Raw genomic sequence first — 25,801 nt, forward strand, 5'->3', positions numbered from 1 at the left:
GTACTGATGCTTATGGCAATTCAAGATAGGATGATTAAACTCACCAATTAAATAATGTTACGAGTGAGCTGACTGTACACAGAATTAAACCTTGGAAATGCATTTTTTAAATTGTTTTGTTAAGAAACTTATATTTCATCAAGTTTGGCAGGATAAAAACATCAACTAAAGAAATAACTATAACAGCTGGATACTATGAGTCACAAAGAAATTGTAAAGATGTCAGTCCACAGTCGCATTCCCCCACCCACACAAGAAAGCTAAAATAGTTTGGTACTAATGACGTCCTCTGTGATTTTGTCTTGGACAAGAATTGGCAAAACTCACAAAGAGGAGATGTGGATACATTTGTAAGCAAGACATAAGCTGCACCAGATAGTTACAAAAACACTAGCTTAGAAATGAGGAGATGTAAAAGGAGGTTGGGTTGAAAGCTTCTCCGAGACACAGAAAAATCTCAAAAGAAAAAGGAATGGATAATTGAAAATAGTCCGTTTGCAATGGTTACCTATTCAAATACCACGGGAGGTCAGGGACAGAAGCTTAGGCAATGACTCAAGAGACATTCAGGCAAAGGTCTTCACACAAAGGCAGCTAGAGATTGGGTGAGTTGCCAAAGTCAGCTCAGCAATGGGGAAAATGTTGTGTAAATTAGCCCAGAAGGCAATGAGACACATTGCTGGGAAAAGGGACCTTTGTTCACAATCCCCATAGTCACAGCTAACAGTTTTGTGTTAAGATGAAATAAACGGTACTACAGGTCAAATCATATTTTATGGGGATTTTTAAGAGGTAGGCCTAGTCTTGTGTGATCTTTTAAGTCTTAAACTAGATTTCAACAGGAACTATAAGTGAATTTATCTAAGCCATAAAATAAATGTTATATGCTGTTCCATACCAGATCCACTTTTGATCTATTTAGTATACAGTGCTGCTTATCCATGTTGGCATGAATGATAGTGCTAGGTACTAGGTATATCACCAAAAATAATTATCAATAGATGAGGAACCTTGTGGTACAGTATGAAAAGGGAAAGTTAAAAGATGCGAGATGAAGAACAGTTGGTAAATCAGAATGATGAAAATGTTTGGAGAAACTGTGCATTGCTTCCGGTGCTTAAAATAATCTTATATTATTATGTGCTTGGAAACATAAAAATACATTTAAAAAGAATCTTGTATAGTTAGGAAAAATTAATATTGTATGCACACTTATATGGATACACTTGCTATTCATATCCCTCAGGAGGGAAACTGATTTGGCAAATTGAAATCCATTGTACAATTCAGATCCAGTTGCACCTGACCCTAGATTTGTTCATCCATCATGGGAACATCTTCCCCTGACATCTTTTAATATAACAAAACAATTCTCAGACTAGGGAGGCTCCAATTGATCTTTCCAGGACTGCATTTTTTTGTCAAGTCCGGGAGATGTCACTGAGATGTCTTGGGTAGTATGGCATTCCCCGCCCTCAAATTTCACTAACTAAAAATTAGAAGTTCCACAGAATGGACAGAGCTCAGTTTCTGGAATGCCCGCAAACTCAAGTGCACATGCTTAAGCGATACAAAAACAATAATTGTGCCTGACTCCTCTTAGAACCTCTGACATCCTGACAATTTGGTATGGATCAGACGCCAAACCAAAAAGTTATAAGGTGGCTAAACTGCAATGTGGCGTGAGGGTTTTGGGACCATACTAGGCCCCGCTCTCACTCTCCTGGCCTGTGGCAGCAGCTGAGCTAATCACAGGTAGCAGCAGCCCGCTCATTTTCTCCCAAGCTAAACTTTCTAGTATCCCTTCTGGAGGACCTCTTGGGATAGTCTCGCGGACCCCAGCTTGGGAACCATTGCTCTATGGGGTCTCCTTCTGATGACCAGTCAGTCAGAGCTCAGAGGTGCTGCAGTGAATTTCTCAAGCTGCTATAGCTAGAGAAGGGACTCTCGTTCTTTAGTTTTGTTGCAAAGACTGCAGCTGTGACTTTGGAAATTTAGAGGGAAAAATCTGCAAGCAGCAGTAGTTGCCATCTACCTAGCTACCTAGCTGGAGTCTGAAAATCTGAAGGATGTTTGCTAAGGATTCACAGTATAATTTCTGACTGGCAAAGTGATTTGCATTGAACTGAGCTGACTGATTTGTTGCTTGTGGACACACAGGAGGCACTGGTGTAGCCAGAACTGATTTTTTGGATGGGCCCAAAGTTAACATGGGTGGACAATAGGCATACCAGTCTGAACCCTACTAGTTGTATTCTTATTGATAATGTCTTAGTGGGAACCCGACAATAGATTTCTAAGTAGTCTGCAATCAACTTTATGCATCATTATTAATCTGTACTAATTTATTTTATATTTATTACAGTTTAGAAATACACTAGAATATCATATAAAATGCAAAGAACACAAACATCAGATCCAATCAATCTTGTAATAAAATAAATATGAATGGATTCTTTCATGAATCCTCTTTCTAGAAAGGCAAAGAACATCATAATTATAATAAAAAGTAATAATCATAAGAACAGGTGCAGAGCAGAACTAGAACAGTTCACATTGCAAACCAACATGCAAACAAAAAAAAATTCAAATTCTGGTCACCTCAACAAAACAAAATCTCACCACTGCTAAACTCATACAGCCTGATTTTAAGAAACATTTACACACTTAAAATTGGGTTTTACACATATAAATGCACTCTACCTGTGAAAGTTAGCTTTTGAAAATTGCTACAATTGAATTGCTACGCCATTGAATTGTCCATAGGATATTCATGTGTAAGTGCTTTTATACGCATGCAAATGTTTTTTTTTAATTGCTATGATAGTACGTTACATTTACATGTGTAATTCCTTTTAAAATTACTTCCATAGGGGGTAATTTTCAAAAGGATTTTGCACATGTAAATGTAACTACCATTGTAGCAATTTTCAAAGCCCATTTACCCACGTAAAGTGCACTTACACGGGTAAATCCTATGGATAAGTGAATGGCATATATTGTAACAATTTTCAAAGGCCAACTTACAAAGATCAAGTGCATTTATATATATGTAAAACCTATAAGCGTGTAAATGCTTTTAAAATTCGTCTTTAGGAGCTAATTTTCAAAGAGTTTGCATGTGTAATGCATTCGTTTCATGCTTTTCTCGTTTTGCTGTAAACCGAAGTGATATGTAATTTTTTACATGAATATCGGTATATAAAAGTTCTAAATAAATAAATAAATGTGTAAATTTAACATACTATCATAGCAATTTTCAAAAGCCCACTTACATGCTTAAAGTGCACTTATGCAAGTAAATCTATGGACAATGCAATAGCATTTATTTTAGCATTTTTCAAAAGCCTACTTACATGCATAAAGTGCATATACATGTGTAAAATCCAGTTTTAAGCATGTAAATCATTTTTAAAATTACCCCCTTTATGAAGTAACACAAACCCCAACAAAAAAAAAAAAAGAAACCTAGAAACTTATCAAATCATACAATAACAGCACTAATTCTCAGGACTCAAACATCTACCTTATCAATGAAAAGGCAGCAATGAAAATATTATAACAGACCCTAAAACACTAATACACCACCTTTTGTTAATACAAGCCAGACTGTCACAAATCTCTTCAGAGAAACTACATACTAGCAGAAATACTGCACCTTGATTACAGGTCCTTACTTTCACATGCTTTCTCTCACAGATTCCTTCAGACACACACACACACACACACACAGGCTATTGTTTTCTCTGAAAGGCTCCCTCACATATATACATACACACAAACTCTCTCATACATACAAGCTCTCACTTTCACATGTTTTTCCCTGTCTTATACACACACACAGTGCTATCTCACAGGATCTTAATCTCACAAGTTCATACACACACACATATACACACACACACACATGCAGAAGTTTTCACTTTCACATGTTTTCTCACACACACAGGCTTTCACTTTCACATGCTGTCACTTCTTGCACACACACACAAACTCTCACTCTTACAGGCCTCCTCATACATACACACACACACAGGCTTTAGTTCTCACAAATATACACAGGTTCTCGCATACACACACATAACACATACACAAGCTCTCACATACACACACACACATGAACACACACACATGAACACACACACAAAGTCTAACTCTCTCATGTTCCCACACACACAGGCTCTCTCTCTCCTACACGCATCTACACACAAACTCTCAATTTCTCAGGCTTCCACCCTCAAACACACACAGGCTCCTACTCTCTCCCTCTCTCTCAACCACACACACAGACTCCTACACCTACACACACACACACACACACACACACACACACACATACATACATACATGCTCGGGGTCCTTTCTTCAGCCACCACAAACCCCTTTGGGTTGATAAGGTGGGATGGGGTCATCAGATGATGTGTTTAAATCTATGTATTCATGGAATACTTGAATCTACAAAATGTACTCTTCTTATGATCCTTGTGGACACAAATATGTACTAAGAATTTGATGTGAATTGGATGTAAAACCCAAAAGATATTGGGGTGACAATTGCATGTGCATATTTATGGAATATGTGCATCCCAAAAAAATATCTTTCAAAATCTTCCTTCTCCTCCTACCCTCATATGTCCTGATAATTTTGTTTTGATCAGATGTAAAATAAAAAAATTATTGGGTGGCTTTAATTGCACATAGCTTTCTTTCTTTATCTTTACTGGGATTTGTGAATCACCTAAACCAAAGCACATATTAGCGGAAAATGTGGATCCCCTAAAAATTAGCGCTTCATGATCCTTGTAGAGCCCTGACATGTCAAAAAAATGCATGCAAAACCCAAATGTCTCTTAGGGGATAACAAATGAAGAATTGCACACACATATTTGTGGAATATATAAATAGGAAAAAAAATATCCTCATGTTCCCACCGACATGCTCTGAAAATTTGGTGTTGGCACAAAAGTTGAGGGTTATTAATGGGGGAAAGACATAAACAAACACAGACAGGGGGATCACACAGGCCTACCTCTCTTTAGAAAGCAGGCTAATGAAGAGGCCAGTTTTCAAAGTCATTGACCCAGGTAAATTATCTGTCTGTAAAGTCTGTAAAGTGCCTTCCCTCAGTCTGGCTAAAAGTGCACATGAGCATACATGGCACAGGGTTCCAAAGAGAACTTATTTTTAGACAAGGGGGGGGGGGGGGGGGGCGGGGCGGAGGCATTTTGGGAAGGATTGGAAAATATTCAAGTAGAATATGGAGGAAAAGTGCATGGCCAGGCCGTGTGTGAGCCAAGTACATTTTAAAAACGGCTCGGTCACACACATATTCCCCGGTATGTGCAGAAGTGCCGGCTGAGGGAAATGGGGCGGTCCAGGGGCATGGTCTGGTCAGGGCAGGGCATGGGCTGGCTGGGATAGCAGTCATTAGGCCCTGTTCCGGGGAAGCGTGCGCCAGCAGCAGCTGGCGTGCAGAGCTTACATCTGCTCCTTAGAGCACATAAGTAAAAAAAAAAAAGTTAGAAAAGTTAGGGAGGGTTTAGGGGTCGGAGAGGAGAGGGGAAAAAGTAGGAAGGCCAGGTAGGGGTGTAGGGAAGTTCCCACCGAGTCCGCTTCTTTATTGGAGTGGACTGGGAGGAAACAGGGAAAAAGGCAAATCGCGTCGACTTGCACAATTTTAAATTCCCCTCCTGCGCGCAGAACAGCCCACCTGCCTGCACCTGCGTGCATGGATATTAAAATCTGGCATGCATGTCCGCACGCGAACTGGATTTTATAACATGCGCACGCCATGGAAGCGCGCGTGGTTTTAAAAAAATCTACCACACTGCGCATAGATTGTATTTTCAAATCTATACATGCTATTTTACAGGAAAAAATCTTCTAACAGAAAAAAGCAAGTTGAAAGTCTGTGGGTCCTTTATACCCATGGAAAAAGCAAGTTTGCTTACCATAAACATTGTATTCTGTACATCAGAATGAATTAGTCATTACATGTGAGTGATGTCATTCAATGGCATTGAACAGACCTCTATCTCTTACTTCATAGAGCTTTTCCTCTATTGAGCATGTGTGAAAATTCGCACTCAGGTATTGCTTTGTGCCTCAGTCAATTTTAGAGCTAATTCTAGCTAGGTGGTTGACTCTCTAGGGAGGCAATGGGTATTTAGTATGGCTAATTCATCCTGCTATCCATGGAAAACACATTTATGTTAGGCAAACTTGCTTTTTCTGTCAATAAGCAGGGCTGAATTAACCATTACATGTGGGGATCCCCAAGCTGAAGGTTGCAGTGAAGCGTTTACTGAAAAAAAAGCAGCCCAGACTCTACAATGGAGACTGGACTACTGGATGACAAGCTACACATAACTGCCTGTCCAAATTTACTATCACTTTTCAAGAGATTGTCCAGACAGTAATGGGACACAAAGGTGTGTACTGATGATCTAGTTTCAACTTTGCAGATATCTTCAAGAGCCACAGCTCTCAAATGAGCCACTGATGCAGCAGCCATGGTTCTAGCTTGATGAGCCTGTCTGTAATTTGTAAGCCTGCTAGAGCATAGCAGTGTGAATCAGTCTGCTAGCCAGTTGGATGTTTGTTTGGCTACTGTTACGTCCAGCCTGTTCAGATCATAAGAGATGAATAATTGAGAAGCCTAGCATTGAAGCTGTGTTCTTCTCTTATAATAATGCGAAGCCCTTTTACGGAGAGTTGGAGACGGTCTATGAGGGCACACTAAGGGGCGCACCAAGGGGCAGGCACCTTTGGTCGCTCTCCTTCATGCGTGCGGCGCCGCGAAGAGAGCCCCGATTTAAAGGGCTGAAAAGTTACTTCCCTCCCTGGCGCTGACATCAGCGTGGCTCGCCTCGCTGTTGGCTGGTTTGTTGAAGCTGAGGGGAGCTCAGGGAGGGGCTATCTGGGCCTCGTGGTCGTCGGGTTGCTGCTGGCCGGGTTGGAACGTCTGCTGGGCGGTTCGGCGATCGGGGGCCACAGGCAGGTAGGCAGGAGGCAGGCCAGTGATGAGAGAGGATGATGAGAGGATGATGAGATGTTGAGAGAGGATGATGAGAGAGGATGTTAGATGAAGGCTTCACCCTGGAAGCTCGTGATCCCCCCCAGGAGGAGCCTGTAGGGACATGGCCGCTGGGACTTAGGAGACTCCCTGAAGACTGAAGACAGTCTGGATGCAGGCGCCTCCTGCAGGTTGTAGGTTCCAGAAGGCTGGTGCCTCTAGCAGGTCGTAATCAGTCCGGGAGTAGACGTCGAAGGATAGTCCAAAGGCGGTCCAAGGGTTGAAGTCCAGAGAAAGGTTGAGAGCCAGTCCAGGAGCAGATGGGAGAGTGGTCCGAAGCCAGTCCAGGAGACCACAGGAGAGTGGTCCGAAGCCAGTCCATGAGCACCACAGGAGAAGGGTCCAAAGCCGGTCCAAGTCAACACCAGAAATTCACCACCGCTGGTCTGAAGGTCAGAAGCAAAAGAATCAATCCAACGAAGTGGAGGAGTAGAAGCGGGACGAAGAGCAAATCCAGGAACACGGAGCACAGGAACCAAGCACAGAGCCTCGGTTGTCAGCCAAACTCCTTAAATACAGGAACTGGAGGGAGGAGTCCTAGGAGGAGCCATGACAATTTCCTCTTCAGCCGCACATGCGGCTCCTAGCAGGCTGAGGGGGAGGAGCCGGCCCGGCTGAGGAACCATGCAGCCGGGCCTGGCAGTGGCAGCGGCCATGAGAGGGCAAAAAGGAAGGCTGCCTGCCACAGCAGGAGCCTCCGACGAAACCCGACACCTCGGGTAAGTCTATTGCTGCGGCCGTTGGCCCGGTCCTGGTCACGGTCCGCCACTGCCAGTGGCCATGACACCTGGCCCTGGTTGTGGGCTGCCACGGCCGGCGGTCCTAACATGTTGTGGGATGGCAGTTTTGGGGTGAAAAGCGCAGGGAACAGGGGCTAGCTGCTAGCTATTTTGTCCATTGTCCTGGCACACCAGGTTCTCTGCAATTTAATGCCATCTCTTACACAGTATTGTCTTGTGGTTGTCAGCCAAACTCCTCAAGATGGCTCCCCAGAATAACAACAGAATTCAGAGTTCTGAGAGGAACAAGACCAAAGTGATTGGCAAGACAAACTCTTCTACTAAGTCCAAATGAGCGAATACCCAGAACGCAGAGAAGAGAGCCCCCCAGTCGGCCCAGTCATTTCCAGGTACAAAGTCCTGACAGAATACTCTCAATGCAGCAAGAACCTGCCAGACTTGGAAGACCTGATGATCAAGCTGCTTCAGCAAATCCAGAAACATAGAACAGAATGGCACTGGCAGCGCATGAAGATGAATAAGTTACAGGGTTAGTGAAATGTCATCCACAGCAATTTACAACACTTACCCTTTTTCCACAGTAACAACTTGACAAGTATGCAGATGGAGTCAGGTAAGTCAGGCGGTGGTGCTTCCATGCTACTCATTTCCTCAGAGTTTGGCTCTGACACCAGTAATCGTGATGAGGAAGTAGCCCTAGCCATAGTTATGTAGAATACTCTAAAAGCCTAAGAAGAAAGCAGCTAACAGGAGTACTACATTGGCTTCAGTCTGGGGTCAAAGTTCACAGGATAGCACTACAGGACGAGAGAGTGCAGGAACACCTGCATCAGCTTCCAAAAGCAGAGATCAGCATGAGGACACTTTCTGCGGAGTTAGCACTCTAGCACTCTAGCCCAGGGAGTATCAAAAAACTGAAAAAGAGGATATATAAGCAAAAATTTATTGATATTTTCTTGTTGCTCATCCCTGATCAGGATGATCAGGGATGAGCAGGAAAAAAGACGTGAAAGGTGAAGGAAAAGACAGAAAGCCTAGAGTGCCAAAACTATAAGTAATTGGGTCTCAGCCTTCCACATTTTCATGAATATTATGGTAAAATGTGATCCAGAATAAGCTTCTTATTTAATACACTATCTGGACAGTATAATGTGTGTGTATAAGCACTATAGGAGATGGGTCTGGCTCAGTTATGATGTTAAGATCTGCAAAAGCTTGACTGAAGACAACAAACTTACCTGGTGTCAAGAAGTCATTGACTTATTGCTAGACGAGATGGCCATTCAAAGGAAATTTAGCTCAGAATGCAATCCCAGTTCCTATGTGATAGTGAGTGGGGGTACATCAGACACTGAAGCTTTGGATGGTCTGTAGGGAGGCGTGATGCATGCAGGCAGTATAACGCTGGACTCTGTACATGTCATGCTGCAGATTTAGACCCACATGCTCTACCTGCAGATCTACACACCCGACAACACACTGAAAGGCCCACATAGACCAGCATCAGCAACCATTACCTTTGCAACAGTGCAATGATTGGCCTTGCACCCTTCCCAATCAATATTAAGGTCGTGTCGCCTTGGCTTGAGCACTACCCATACCGATGACAGGCCTCAGAGATAACACTAGATTTCACTTAGGGGTATGCTATCCCTTGCTCATAGGATCCTCTCACCCTCCGAATCCCAACACAGAATGCAGCATCCTTGAAGCTCCATGAGGCAAGTGCCATCCAAAAAATCAACCAGGAGATGGTCCTCAGTAGGGTATGTGGCCCCTTCTGTGATCTGTCTTTTCCCAAGTGATCATATCCCCCTGTGCATCATACCAAAGAGACTTATACACAACTTATTGTACCCAAAAGGCGGATCTGTCAATGCCATGACTGAACCACACATATGTGCAATTACATATGCTTCATTGAAATCGCCATCGAATGGTTGCGGAGACTGTATGGATACTCCCACCTGGCGAAAGCCAACATTGAATCTGGCTTCTGCTTACTACCAGTGCACCCAGCCTATTTCCATCTGCTAGGTTTTCAGTTCAGGGGAGAATACTATTTTGACAGTTGCACCCGATAGGCTGCTCGAAATCCGAGGCATACTTTGAAATTTTCAGTTCCTTCATGCACTGGATATTTAAGCAGACATCAGGATCCATGAACATTGTCCATTACCTTGACAATTTCCTTTCCATCAGGAGGGAAGCCAGCGAGTGTAGCTCTCTGCTGTCAACTTTCCATAAGAATTTGGCAGATTTTGGCATCAGCTGTGCTTATGCATTGTGTGTCGACAGTGCTGATGTGCCATGTGTCAGTGCCCCTGAGACTCAATGCTTTTTGTGCACTAGCTGCTCTGGCACCTCCGTAGAGTGGGGCCTCTTCTTCAATGCATGTTGCTTACTCAACTCTGAGGATCCAGCCTGTTCAGTCAATGGGGAGATACTTTGGAGGAGCACTTGCTCAACTCCATTCCTGGTGAAGCAGACAAGGCTGCACTTTGGGAGGAGGACTGACTGCAGTTTCTCTGAATTTTTCAGTTCCTCTCTTTTCCAGGCCCTTGATCTTTGGGTCTGCAAGGACATCTGTCCACAGCCATAACAGCTGGTCTGGTCATAGTCTGGTCCCAGACAACAGTAGCAGAGGTCATGCTCAACAATGATGAACATTTTCCTTCCACAAACACAGACCTTGAACCCACTAACTATGGAATTTTTCTTTCCAGACATCTTGAAGAAAAACTTTCTTCTTTTTAACTTTGGACAAGATAGCACTGAAATGTGATGCTTAGGGGCTGATGAGGCAGGGAGGGAACTTTAAAGACAAAAGTATGAACATTTTTATAGAAAAAACAGAGAGAGATAGAGGTACATATCCACGTTAGTACCAAGAAGAAATAAGACTGAGGGAGTTCACAAGGAAACACCCGAGCGAGAGTTCTCACACATGCTCAGTAGAGCAAAAGGACTACGAGCTAAGACAGAAAATTCCGTTTGTTGTATAGTTTCTGTGTCAGGATTCGTGGCAGTACAACTTGTTCTTTTTTTCAAACTGTACCTTCTAGTATATGAATGTATTATATTGTAGAGCAGTGAGCATGCGTGAGAGAGAGCATATGGGTGTGAATGAGCATATGTGTAAGCCTGAGAGAGTTCCCAGGTATGGAGAGTAGGGGAATTTTTTTTATCGTTATTACTTTTAATTATTGGGTGTTATTTGATGTGTGCTGTTTTGAAATATTGGCGTTTGGAAATTTTTTTAAATTTCCCAATGAGTTTTAAATTATTGGATGTTCAATTTGTCAGCTGTTTTAAAATATTTATTCTTTTTATTAGGATTAGAATTTAAAGAAAGAAGTAACACTATCCTATTTGGAGTGTTTTGGGGAGGTGGGCACCAAATTATTACAGAGGTGCTAAATTACTAGCCTGCCCTGCCAGCATGTCTCAGTTTGGCTCTGATCAGAGCATACCTCGAATCATCCTGACCTGGGAACCCAAATTACAATCTTGACAACGGATACTTCCATTTTAGGTTATAATTTGTCTTATTCTTGTGTTCATGTTTGTTTTAAGTATGTATATTTGTATTACTTATGTATGTTGCTATGTAAATCGGATTAGGGCCTTGGTACAAGTGATTAATACATTTAATAAATACACGTACAACGTACCCTAAATATGGAATGTGCTAGTCTTGCACTGTGATGACCTTTGATAAAACTGCTATTTATGTCTTAAGAAGGATGGTGGAGAGTTCACATTGTATGCTCGAGATACTTCACTCCACCACCTACAGCACTACCTACAACATAAGAATGTTTCTCCTTAAAGAAAATGAAGTTGCAGTAGAATATTAAGGTTTAAAATGCAAGGACTGTTCTTAAGAAAACACTTCCTGGAAGAAATATTGCACATTGAAACAGATGATGATTCAAAAAGAAAATTTCTGGTGCTATTTTTCTTTTGGAAACAATACTGTTCTGATATGATTGCTCAGGAAAAATGTTGGCCCCAGTAACAGATCTAATCTAATTATTCCATTTCCAATTTCACTTTCATTTCAAGAACCTGCTACTACAGGTGAGTTTGCAGAATTTAGAAAAAAAGAGTGGAAAAGTGTTTGCTTGCACAATGCACCCATATTAACAGCAAAAATAATGAGAATTATGTAGTTGCAAGAAAGCATCAGTCAGTTCTCCACAACCTGTTGGAATTTCAAAGCATTTCATGAACAGTTCTTAGTTTAGAGCAAGAAGTCCCACATAGAACTGATGGAGCATGCTTCTGGGACGTGAATACGTCTGCATGTATATGTGGCTCTCCCCCTCCCCACCCCCCCACCCCCACCCCCAAAAAATACTACTGGATATGTTCTGAAAATTTGATATGGATAAGACACCAAAAGCAAAAGTTATTAGGGATTCACACATATAGATATATATACACACACACACACAAAGCGATCTCACAGGTCTTTTTCCTGTTGGAAAGTAGATTAAAAATAGGACAGCACAGCAAAACCATGCAAGTCTATCACAAGTGACTGAATGGTGTAAAAAAATAAGCCTTGTAGCTCCAACTGCAAGGAGTCCTAGAAGAATCATCAACTGCACAAGTGAAACTTTCAGAAGTTTGCCATTATCTGAAATATATGTTTTAAATGCGTGAGCAAGTGGCAAGTTAACAGTTTATCAGTCAATATACAGTTATCACATCTTCCTGGTAAAACAATCTCCATATCAAAGATGTGTAGTTCTAAGGCTCAATTTCTTCAAAAGGAGAAGATGGAAATAAAGGTCAGTTACAAAAATAGAGAGCAGGGACATGAACTCGCAGTCATGTTTTCATCTGTGTTGAAGACCTGTAGTCTCCCCTTACTTCCAAGGATTGTTTCTTGTCAAATGTTTAACCAAAGCTACGTGTATGTTATTGTAGAATTCTCCATTTGACTTTGAGGTCTGTTTTTCTTTACTTTACTTTTCTTTTTAGAATCACAGCTAAACCATCTATGGTAGACAGCTCATTGACTAGATGTCCCAAAGTGCTTTAATAAAAGCATTTGATTGTGCCAAATTCCAAAGCCTTGTCTAGTTTTTTGAACCTTTTGTCTTAATTTTCTGTAATTTTATCGAAAAACAAACCATACATGTAAAACAGAATCCTTATGGTAAAGGTCAGTCATTTATTTAAAGGGTAAATTTCAAATGGTTTCACCCAGGTGAGAGGCTGATATTTAAAGGGTTTAGGCTCCTCATTTTTGGAGTTAGGCACCTAGATTACCCTTTTGAAAATTTACCAAGGCTGAGTTCCTAAATTTAGGATCCTAAAAGGTGGGTGGCTACAAGGGTGGAATTGGGGGGGGTGGGGAACAAAGGAGTTAGCACTGAATTCAGCAGTAAGCATCCAACTAAGGAGCATAAATCTAAGCAAATGAATTGCAGGCCTAAATTTAGGAATTCAGTTTTTCTCAGTTTCTAAGTAGTTACCTGGGAAAAATTGGGGACTAAAAATTTCTTCCCCCTCTGTTAGTACTTTTACCCTTGCCGCAAAAAGTGGGATCGGGAGTGAGGGGAAAGTGTATCTAGACAAAGCAGAACTTGATAAAGGTCAGCAACCCATTCCTCCATCCCACTCCAATGCATGTGCCACCCATATACTGACCAGCACACTATTCCTCCTGCCCACATTATACCTGCACTGCAAGCGAGCATCTTCTAACTTTCCAGCCTGCTGCGCTGATCTCACAAAGCTTGAGATTGGCAGATTCCCCAAGCAAGAGCATGGGAGGCGGGCTGGAACTGTCCAGGCCAGTACACGCAGGCAGAAGGATTTCACTGGGGATGCATCCAGATTCCCAATATAGCAGAAGTGTATTCCCCTCATCCTGCACAGTAGGATTTAACTAGCAAACACCCCCAGAGACAAAAAAGCTTGGCCATTTCCTTAGCCCCATCCCTGAGGTGTCTGACGAGGACTTCATCTCTTTCCTCCTGAAGCGGAGACCACAACAGCAATATCTCCTTGGCTTCTTTGGCACTTTACAAAACAAATGTTGCTAACCCCTGGATTTGAATCACTGTCTTACAAACATGCCAGACAAGTTAAGGGATTCCTAATGATTTTGGTCTGATCTCTGCAACCTGCAAGAAGCCTGTTTTCTAGGCTAGGTGTTGATGCTTCCTTAGTGAGATTCTTCTAAGTGGGACTTTCTATGGGGAGTTTTGTTTTAACAGAGCTTTCTGAAGTTGGATGAGAGACTAAAAAACTAAAGGGTTGATGCAGATTAAAACAAGAAAAAAGGAAAGTTGCTTACCTGATACTTCTCTATCCTTCTGATTATCTCAACTTCTTGGAGAAGCTACATTTGCAATATTTTGACTTTGATATTTCAATCATTTTTCTGTAGAGGCAATGAGACCTGCTGCTATTTTGAACATTATACTATACAAAAAGCAATGTCAGGGCTCACAAAATCACACCCATGTTTGTGGTAAATCCAAGAATTTCCTTTTATCAACACAGCCCTAAAGTGCACTTAGTGCCTGACATATCAGATTGGTAGCTGCTGGTATCCTTCTCTTCAACCCTTTAAATGTCATCCTCTGACAGCTCTGCCTTTAGTATACATGTAGCTGTTCGCAACTCCCCCAGACAATCGGGGCTGATAAGCATGGTCCGACCTGGTCTTAAACCCTCACTTAAAATTCCAAGCACAGGACAGAAGGCAGCAGAGTTATCAGCCCCGACATCACGCAATTTCCTTTTGGACTGAAAACACCTTTTTCACATGATCCAAGGTCAACACAGAAAAGATCTTACATTCCTTTGAAATGAAAACCACAATAAAACCATCCCAATGCAACATGAACATCTCTCTAATATCCAGATGACAAATAAAATAGAAAATCTGAGATCGGGTACCCCTGGGAATAGCCATCGCTTCCTCCACCCTACCCCAGAAGAGACTTGCTAAGAAGCTATGAAAGGGGTTAATTCAGACACTCCTTACATCAAAATGACCAAGATTGTAAAAATCACACTTACGACATAAGAACACAAGAAATTGCCATGCTGGGTCAGACCAAGCGTCCATCAAGCCCAGCATCCTGTTTCCAACAGAGGCCAAAACCAGGCCACAAGAACCTAGCAATTACCCAAACTACAGTTTGTGTACTTTTTCAGTTTCAAATGAGATTTTAACATGATATGGTTTTTCTATTAGATCTTTTTTTTTTTTTAATGTTTTACTTAACTGTCTGCTTAAAAAGTAATGAAAGCATGTAGCAGTGTGAATCTGTATTCCAGCATTGTGTGTTAATAGTGCAGGAAGTTTTAGTGCATGCAGAAGCAACTGCAACCCTGTCATGAATTATTTTAATGGGAGTTCTGTGGCACACACAAGCTTAATACGATTAAGTAAGCTAAGCTTGAAAGAGTTCCTAGTTATTGCTGGGAGCAAACTGCAAAGCAGTGATGTCGAGGGGAAGCTAACCAAGGTCTGGCATAAGCTAGATATTCCTTGAAGCTCTAGTCAAGTGTTAGCTTGCAACCCGCCTTGGTCTAAAACATTTTATTACTACCAAGTGGAACTTTTCAGTTATCTGAAGTCCTTTTGGATTTGGAACTTGAGTGTTCTTCTTTAAGTGGCTCATACAAGTTTGCACAGTGTGAATTACAGATGGAAATGGATGGCAAAACTATAAAATACAGACATCTCAGATTTAATAGTTGTATACTCTTTATTCATGAGATTGTGCTGCTGGTTTCTGCAATAGGCTATGATAAGTAAGGCCTCTGGAAAGTTTCGTCATTTCAAGTATTCATACACAGTATTGATTTGACTGGAAGACTTTTTTTGTAGAGCTGTGCATTGGGCAAAATTTTTGTTTCGGGCTTTGGATTTGGCCAGCAGCGGGAAATTTTGTTTTTCCGCGGTTCGGGCTTTTTTTTTTTTTTTCAGGGACCCCCAAAAAAACAAATTTTTCCAAAATTTCAGAAAAATTCCAATCATGTTTCAGGTCCTCTGATCCAGGACAAATTAGACAATTTCATTGAAATTGTCTAATTCGTCCAAAACGAATGCACACCCCTATTTTTTTGTCAACAGTTATGTTTTGTTGCAATTTCATTTTTTTTCTTTTTATTTAGTGTGGAGGGTGAACTGGCCTAATATATCTTTAGCATATTCTGAGTTTTGGCTAGCAGGTAGATAATGAATATGGAAGATAAAGACTGGTTGTTGTAACTTGCAATCAGCTCATGAATCGCATAGGGAAACATACTGCACACAACTATGGGGCTGATGCCGGCAGGCCACCGATGAGATTTGTACAGTGTTCTCTCAGCCTAGCTTGATGTTACCCAGATAGAGAATCCATCAGGGTAGGTTGAGAGAACATTGTACAAATGTCATCATTGTGTGAGTTTCCTCACTCCAAAGGACATAAAATTTTCACAAGCGTGTACTGTTCTGTTTGAACGTCTCACTCTGCATGTCAAAGTGGCCCCTAACCCCTACACTACTACCTAAACCTCACTTCAAGTTACTAGGTGGGCCTCCTATGGTAGCATAAATAGCTAACTACTAAAAGGGCCATGTAAATAGAGTCTCTCTCTCCCCCCTCATGAAATGAGCACCTGCAGGTAGGAAAATGCAATTATGTAGGTATTACCACACAGTGTAAAAAGGGATTTTGGGTGAGTCTTTGGGGGGCAGGAGGTTTGGGGTGTTATATTTGAAGGGTTGGGTTTTGGGATTTTTTTAACGAAATTTTGATGAAAAGAAATTTCCGATCTGGGGGTGGAATGAAATGGCCCACCCCCAATCCAAAAATGAAACAGGGACAAAAATAAAACAAAAAACTGTGTACAACTCTGGCATGCATGTATAAGTTGACCCAGCTTTTGTGGACTTAATTTCTGGCATAAATTTCTCGATTCATACACGAGTAAATATGGTATATTGCACGGAGCAGTAGTTACAATACTAAACAAAAAGCATATGAGTAACCTGAACAGAGTGGCAATTACAACCCTAAAATCCTTGCTGGGCAGACTGCATGGGCCATTTCAGTCCTTTGTCTGCCGACATTTACTGTTACCATGTAATGACATTTTATTCCAACACAAACACTCACTGTTGTCTATGCTGATCAAAATAAAAAATAATTTATTCTAAAGAACAAAGAAAAGACATGGTTGTTGGGTCTAGAATTTATTACATAAAGATAGGTGAAAATGAAATGGCCACACTGGTAAAAAAGTATGAGAACATGGCATTACTTACCAATATTAGAGTGTTACTTGGTGTGGAGTGAGGACATAGCTAGGCAAAACACTCTTTTAATTGGCTCTTTTAACATACTTAGGGCCTGATTTACTAAGTCTTCTCTTCCATTCTGCGTCTATGGGAAGAATGCTTAGTATGTGAGGCTCTTATTTATTTATTTTTTAAAATTTGTATGCCACAAATTTCATGCACCTTCATGGCGGCTAACAGTAGTACACACATAATTAAAAACACAACAGGGAAAATAATGTAAGCCTTGGAAAGAGGCAAAAAAACCCCCACTGCATTCAATCTAAAGCATTTTTAAACCCTAATGTCTTCAGTTGCTTTTTGAATGTTTTCAAAGTGAGAGCACTGTGCAGCAATTCAGGTATAGAGTTGCAGAGAAGAGGTCCAGTCACGGACATAGCATGTGAGATCGAGTCTGGCCAATTTGAGAGTGGCTACCTCCAATAAATGTTTAGTTGCGGAGCCTAACTGCCTGGTAGGTTTGTAAAGTCGTAGGTTATTGCTCAGTCATAGGGATGAATCATTGTTAAGAAGACTGTAAATGACAGACAGCACTTTATATTGAAGATGATACAGGATGGGCAGCCAATGGAGAGTATATAATACAGGGCTAATGTGGTCACAAAGGGATACTCCAGTTAAAATCCTGTCTGCAGAGTTCTGTACTTGTAAAGGGCAGGTTATATTTGCAGGAAGACCGAGATATAAAGAATTACAGTATTTGAAGGAATTCAAAACCAAGCTTTGTACAACAGAGCAAAAGTTTGAATGTTCAAGTAAACTTTTCAACTTTTATAATAGTAGCAATTTATGAAACGAAGGCTTAACAGCAGTAGAGACATGGTTTTTCATAGAGGTTTGAATCTATAACAATTCTTAAATTCCTAGCATTCCGTCTGATTCGTAAACAGTGTCCTTGAAACAAAATTGTAGTAGGAATAGGGTAAGCAGGTGATGTTACGGTTGAGAGTAAAATACTGTACTTTGAAATGTTAAGTTGTAGCCTATCAATATGGAGTAACCATCATTTTACTGAATTTAGATAAAGAGAAAATATGTCAAGCATATTGGTCCATGATATAGAAAATAGTAGAGAAAATTGGATGTTGTTTGTGTATATTATAAATTCAAACCAAGGTATCTGAGAACTCTGCAAAGCAGTGCTAGATATATGTTAAATAAAATAACAAACTTGGGGGATACCTGAGCATACCAATTGGAGTGAACAGACTAATTTTGATTGTTGAGACTGTTCTGTTATGAAGGATGAAACCAAGTGAACATAGTACCAGATATTCCAAATGGATTGTAATCTAAAAAGTAATATACTGAACAATCTTTGGTGTCATACACAGAGGAGCAGATTTTTAAAAAGTACGCCCACGCGTACTTTTGTTCGCGCGACCGGCTCAAACAAGTACGCTGGATTTATATAGATACGCGCGTAGCCGCGCTTATCTTTTAAAATCCGGGGTCGGCGCACGCAAGGCTGCTCAAAATCGGCAGCCTGCGCACGCCGAGCCGCGCAGCCTGCCTCCGTTCCCTCCGAGGCCGCTCTGAAATCGGAGCGGCCTCGGAGGGAACTTTCTTACACCTCTCCGCACCTTCCCCTCCCTTCCCCTACCTAACCCACCCCCCCATCCCTATCTAACCCCTCCCCCCTACCTTTGTTTGAAAAGTTACGCCTGCGCCGGCCGGCTGCCAGCACCCGATTCCCTGGCCCAGGAGCAGTTTCGGAGGCCTCGGCCCCGCCCCCGAAACGCCCCAGGGCCGGAACCACGCCCGCGGCCCCACCCCCCGGATGACGCGCCGCCGCGACATGCCCCCAACACGCCCCCCCAGGAAAGCCCCGGGACTTACACATATCCTGGGGCTTTGTGCGTGCCGCTGAGCCTATTCAACATAGGCTCGGCGCGCTCAGGGGGAGCTTGGGGCAGGTTTTCAGGGGGTACGCACGTATCCCTTTGAAAATCTGCCCCAGAGAGTGCAGGACCAGCAAAATTAATTCACAAACAAACTTAAATCAGGTGAATAAAAGATAAACTAAGTGTTTACTAGACTAGTTGGAGGCGGACCAGATGGGTTCCCTGACCTATTTTTATGTTAATACTCTAAAAATGTTAATTTGCTTTATGAAAGCAAAAATACATGTACTACAGACCACCAGGATGCTGTAGATTTATCTGGGAATCTACCAGCAATAATGCTTACAGATTGCCTATAGCAGTAGAACCCAATCTTTTTTGTGTTGTGACACACGCGGCACAGGGTTCACTTCATCATGGCACACCATCACCTTCATCATCATCATTTTCTCTTCTCTTCCCTTTATCCCCCAGCTCCACCCCCTAGGCATCATCACCACCTTCTCTTCCCTTGCCGCCTTCCCTCCCCCACTTTCCAGCATCATTATCACCTTCTCTCCCTCTTCCCTATCCCCCACCTTCTGGCATCATCACTTTCCCTCTCCCCCAATCCTTTCCCTCAATCCCCGGGCATCATCATGTTCCCGTCCCTTTCCCCACTCCCTGGTATCATCTTCACCACCTTCTCTTTCTTTCCCTCTTCCTCCAACCCCCTGGTATTATCATCAACTTCTCCTCCCTTCCCTCTCCCCCTCCCCCAATATCATCATCACCTCTTCCTTCTCCTATCCCCATGCATCATCATCACCACCTTCTCTTCTTTTCCCCTGACATCACCTTCTCTTGCCTCACCTCTTCCCCACCCCTGGCATCATCATCATCACCACCTTCTCTTCTTTTCCCCTGGCATCACCTTCTCTTGCCTTACCTCTTCCCCACCCCTGGCATCATCATCATCACCACCACCATTTTATCTCTCCCCCAAACCCTCTCCCTCCATCTCCTGGCATAATAACCCTCCTTTTCCTCTCCCCACATGGCATCATGGCATCATCATCACCTTCCCTTCCTTCTCCCTCCAGCTGCCTTGACATCATCATCATCACCTTCTCCTCTCTTCCCTCTCCCCCACCTCCTATCATCATCGTCACATACTTCCCTTTCTTCTCCCTCCAAGCTCATGCATCATCATCATTACCTTCCCTTCCCTTCACTCTCCCCTGGCAGCACTATCACTTTCTCTCTCCCTCCACACCTCTTCCTTACCCCCTGGCCTTGTCACTTTTCCCTCCCCCCACCCTCTGGCATCACCATCCTCCCTTCCCTCTCCCTCCTCCCTGGTGCCATCCCTTCCCTTTTCCTCCACCCCCTGGAATTATCCCTTTCCCTTTCCTTTCCTCTCACAACTCATGGCACATTCAGCTTTCCCTCCCCCCCCCACCCTCTCTCTCCATATTCCCATGCACGTTCAGCTATCCCTTCTCGCTCTCCAATGCCCTTGAACCAGCAGAGTCTGTGAGCGGTACTGCTGCTTCCTCCTCCTCTGAAACCAGGACTGCAGGGGGCCAGCGGGACTCACAGGGCTACAGGGCCCACGCACTTTCTGTTGCAGAGGGGAAAGTAGCAGCAATAGATAAGCTTTGCTCTCCAAACACCCCTCCCTCTCCTACTGGGGGAGGACATCCTGGGGCCAGGAGGGAAAGAAAGTGAACACTGGAGGTATGTCTCAACGTCTTCTTGTTAGGCATGTTTAGTGGCACACCTGCACTGCAGACACGGCACACCGGTCGGGAAACACTGGCCTGTAAGAATCTTCTCGCTGTTGAGCAGTCGGACTATACCGTGTTCAGACACTTACTGCTTATATTGATTCACAGATGAACCCTCCACCTGCGCACATTTTTTTGGGTTAAACAGCTCATCCAAGGAATCCTCAGTTTTCCACACCTATATCATTTTTTTCAGCCTGCAATTTCCTGTTGTTTCCTTAGGGCTTCCAGCTCAAAATCAGAACCAGATCATAAAGGGGGCAATGGCACCAGGAGCCTTCATTTGCAGGCACTTGGGGTTCAGCTATTCCCCATTTTAACCCTTTCTTCCTTCTAGCCTAACCACTGCAGTGACAGTTATTCAAGCCAGGGGCCACAGACCGCAGCTCTCTCGGGAACCTGGTTGCTCATGCTCCAGCTTGGTCAACCTGGCATGGAAATAGTTCTGGATTCTGAATAAGTTTTACTTAATTTCACATTCACTCATATTTTTCTCTGCTGGTTTCAACACTACAGAAGCACTTACAGCTCATAATATGTAACAGACGTTTAACAATCAAAGTACATTAAATAAGTTTGCTTTTTCTCACCACCAAATGTGCGATTCTCGAATACAGTTGGTAGTTTGTGTCCTTGGGTAAGATACACTCGGGAGCAAGCATGGCGACATAATTGCTACTTGTAATGCAGATAAAGCCAGCACCACAATGTGAGCTTTGCAATAAAACACTTTTTTTTTTTTTTTGCAGGACCTGCAAACCTTTGCGGTGGTCAATAATGGACTGGTAAACTGTGCCAGACTAAAATTAACATTAACTAACTTTTATAGTAATATAAAAGGCATGCTATGCATCCTCTGCAAATATGTGCTTTTAGGAACTTCTTCCTTTTGCAAGGAAATGCTCACACATGGTGAAACTGTACCCAGTGTTAGTTTTGTTTTTTTTTTATTGAGTAAATATTGCTTGACGACCAGAAATGCAAGCCACCCTTCAAAAGGATTATCTGGGCCTGGCCCCACAGTCCAGCAGTAGTGCTGCTTGCCACCAGCGTTCAGTTATTGAATCCAGTTCTCATTCCCTGGGCTAGCGGCAACAAGAGGCAATGGCCCCGCCATCACTAGGCAGCAGCAACACTTATAGAAACATATAGAAACATAGAAATGACGGCAGAAGAAGACCAAATGGCCCATCCAGTCTGCCCAGCAAGCTTCCCTCATTTCTTCTCCCATACTTATCTGTTTCTCTTAGCTCTTGGTTCTAATTCCCTTCCACCCCCGCCATTAATGTAGAGAGCGGTGATGGAGCTGCATCCAAGTGAAATATCTAGCTTGATTAGTTAGAGGTAGTAGGGGTAGTAACCGCCGCAATAAGCAAGCTACACCCATGCTTATTTGTTTTTACCCAGATTATGTTATACATCCCTTATTGGTTGTTTATCTTCTCCCCTGCCGTTGAAGCAGGGAGCTATGCTGGATATGCGTGAGGTATCAGTTTTTTTCTTCTCCCCTGCCATTGAAGCAGAGAGCTATGCTGGATATGCATCGAAAGTGAAGTATCAGGCACATTTGGTTTGGGGTAGTAACCGCCGTAACAAGCCAGCTACTCCCCGCTTTGTGAGTGTGAACATTTTTTCTTCTCCCCTGCCGTTGAAGTTATGCTGGATATGCGTGAAGTATCAGTTTTTCTTTTCCCCTGCCGTTGAAGCAGAGAGCTATGCTGCAAATTTGTGATGTATCAGTCTTTCTCCCATGCCGTTGAAGCAGAGAGCCATGTTGGATATGCGTCGAGAGTGAAGTATCAGGTACATTTGGTTTGGGGTAGTAACCGCCGTAACAAGCCAGCTACTCCCCGCTTTGTGAGTGCGAACCCTTTTTTCTTCTCCCCTGCCGTTTAAGGCGAGAGCTCTGCTGGATGTGTGAAGTAACAGTTTTTTCTTTTCCCCTGCTGTTGAAGCAGAGAACTATGCTGGATATGCATTGAAAGTGAAGTATAAGAATGGAGTGATCAAGCTAGTTGAAAGGCATCAGGAATAGAGGAAGGTGGAGGTACTAATTTGGATATTTGGTTTGGGGTAGTAACCGCCGTAACAAGCCAGCTACTCCCATCTTTGTGAGTGCAAATCCTTTTTTCCACATTTCCTCTTGCTGTTGAAGCTTAGAGTGATGTTGGAGTCACAGTAACCATGTGTATGTTTATTGAATAAGGGTATTGTCTCCAGGCAGTAGCCATCATTCTGGCGAGTCACCCACTCTTCATTGGTCTTGCCTGCGCCAGGTGATGGTCTGTATATTTCAGCAAGTGGTCTGTCACAAATGAAGAAGGGGTGAAGAGAACAGCTGCAAATGAAGTCCAACGACACCAAGGGGCAGGATGCCATCGAACTGGAAGCCAATGGCAAGCAGGCAGTTACTGGGCAAAAGGGATCTCTACTAACCTAGAATGATCTGATCTAAATCACAGAGGCCCCCACATTGCTCAACCATGCTCAAAATTCCAATGTGGTCAACTTGAAAATACTCAACAAACTTTTCAAATAGATAAAAAAAAAAAGCAAACAGCTCCTGGAATGGCCCCCTCCATCCCCCACACCTTCCTTCCATTCCACAAACCGTTCCCTAATATTTGTTGGGGGGGGGGGGGGAAGTAGCACAAATATAGACATTTATGAAATATAAGCTGAAAGACAAATGGAAAAGTTAATGGAGGACAAGAAAAGATAAAAACAACACAAAATATGGGCTAGAGCCAGAATAATACAAAAGGCCTTGTTTTAATTAAGCAGTCAGAGTGAGTTATGTTGTCATGGCAATAGAAAGGCCTGGTGCTTATTCTGGTAAATCCCTGTTGACCTGTCATGATCTCTGCCTGGCCCTGGTCAGTGTAAAGGATTAGCTGAGGTAGCAAACACACTTATGACCGTTCCAAAAATGTGATCGCTGCAAAGGTAACAAGAGAAGAACTCCTGAGCTGTGTGAACGGCTCACACTTTGATTCAATAAACTATTGGAAAATTCTCAAACATTTCTGAGAGGGACAGACTGATGCAATGCAGAAAGCCCAGTGCCTCTTGTAACACAAAAGGAGGGCCCGTTTTTATCCAAAGCCCCGATTGTTAACTCTTTATATGTATGTTAACTCTTTGTATATATATGTGCAAAGAACAATACTGGTCTTACAGCAATGCAGTATTCCTCTGAGTTTTTTTTTAATTGTATCCTTTTAGAAATAAATGTCAAAAGTACAGGTGACTTCTTATAGCTGTAATAAGGTAAGTGGGTTTTCAGCCCCCTGAGAATGCACTAGGCCTTTCATAATGTGCACAAACGTGGCCACATAAAATAAGAAGCATTCGAGGGGGCATTTTGTGGGCTTGGATACAGATATGTGTGCACTTTACATTTGAAAAGGTACATATGTAGAATGCATGCTACTACTATATCTATCTTTATATCCCCATTTTGCATCTTTTAAATGTACATGTGTACATTTATCTGCTTAATAAGATATTCAAACAATATATGCATGTACCCTTTGTTTGAAAATTGCCTTCTTACTGAAAATTTAGGGATTAGTTATTTAATTCACTGTTTTCATTTTCTACTTTTCTATTAATCAGGTCACCTTCCTCTGTAACTAGAACTTGTGTGAACAAAGGATTAGACAAACATCTGTGATTATCAGCAGCAGAAACCCACCCATAATTTGGGGATGTCACGCTGGGAGAAGGTGAGCCCTTGAACCATTGCCAAGTTGGTACAATCTGACACAAGGAGGCATGGATCAGGCCCCAGCAGATGGTGGCTGAATCATCCACCGACAAGGTCTGGAGGGTGTGGGGTCTTTGCCTGGACCAACCCCCTCTATGCAGATTGGGTCCTTGGGTCTGACCGGGCTTAAGAGGACCAGAAGAGAAACCAGGCTGGAGGTGGGCGGGGTCCAGGCAATGATCAGGGCAGGTGGCAAGTAGCAGAGTTGAGATCCAGGCAATGGACAGAGCCGGAAAGCAGGGCAGCAGGAACCGTGACAAGAAAACAAGGTAGGGACAGGAGGATAGATGAATGGCAGAGAAAAGGGCAAAGCAAGGCAAGGAACCTGGAACAAGGCAAGGCAGGAAACAGGAAAGCGGCAACCAATATCGGCGACAAAGTGCAGGAGAAACAGTTACTGAGGTGTCGGTGAACTGCAGCACTGGCCCTAAATACCATGGGCTGGTGACATCATCGTGGCGCTCTGCTGAGGACTTTCCTGCCATGGGCCCTTTAATTAGAAGGAATGTGCACATGCACGCATCTAGGGAGACATGGGGCCGGTGCCATAGATGACATGCAGCAGAGTGGGGATCCCAGCTGCAAGCTATAGAGGAGGCCAGTAAAACATTACAGAGGATTTTCCTTTCAGGCGGGGACATATCTGATTACAAACATAATGTTGCTCAGGATCACAGCAGGAGTTCCTACATAGGTGGAGCTTGCAAAACACTAACTTCTCTGGAAATACTTGGAAGAAAGGGAATGAACAATGATTTTAATTTAATTGATGCACAAATTATTTTTAAAAATGTGTTTGTTAGCAATATCACTTTAGTTAAAATCAGCAAAGCCATTAAAAAGGAACACATACATTTCTCTCAAATAAAAGTCCTGGATTCCAGTGACTGATCATGAAAATTAACCATTTGCCAATGTATACTCATGAAAGCAAAGTGACAATATCACATTGGTGAAGGGGCCTGTAGCTGTTGTTTAAAGTATTAATTCAATTTAGTCAATGAGTGAGGTGATCAGATTTCCAGGCAATATAAAATTATTCGAAGTTGCTACAACTGCAGCCAATTGTGAGGAAGTGAAGAAGGGCTTTGCCAGTATGGGGAAGTGGACATCTAAATGGCAAATGAAATGTACTGAAGACAAGTGCAAAGTGATGCACATAGGAAAAAAAAACAAAACCTTACCACAGATACACAGTGCTGGGTTCCGCATTAGGATTCACCATCTAAGTAAAGGAATCATTATGGAAAATATGTTGAAATCCTCAACTTAGTGTACTGGA

General features: G+C 42.7%; 1 protein-coding gene across 1 annotated transcript in view; it reads right to left on the reverse strand.

Annotated features, from left to right (window-relative positions):
* CRB2 (crumbs cell polarity complex component 2) overlaps positions 1 to 25,801 on the reverse strand; it is a 228,528-nt gene that overhangs the window by 172,590 nt on the left and 30,137 nt on the right.

Source organism: Rhinatrema bivittatum, chromosome 8, assembly GCF_901001135.1.
Source record: "Rhinatrema bivittatum chromosome 8, aRhiBiv1.1, whole genome shotgun sequence".
In the NCBI taxonomy this organism is placed as follows: domain Eukaryota; kingdom Metazoa; phylum Chordata; class Amphibia; order Gymnophiona; family Rhinatrematidae; genus Rhinatrema; species Rhinatrema bivittatum.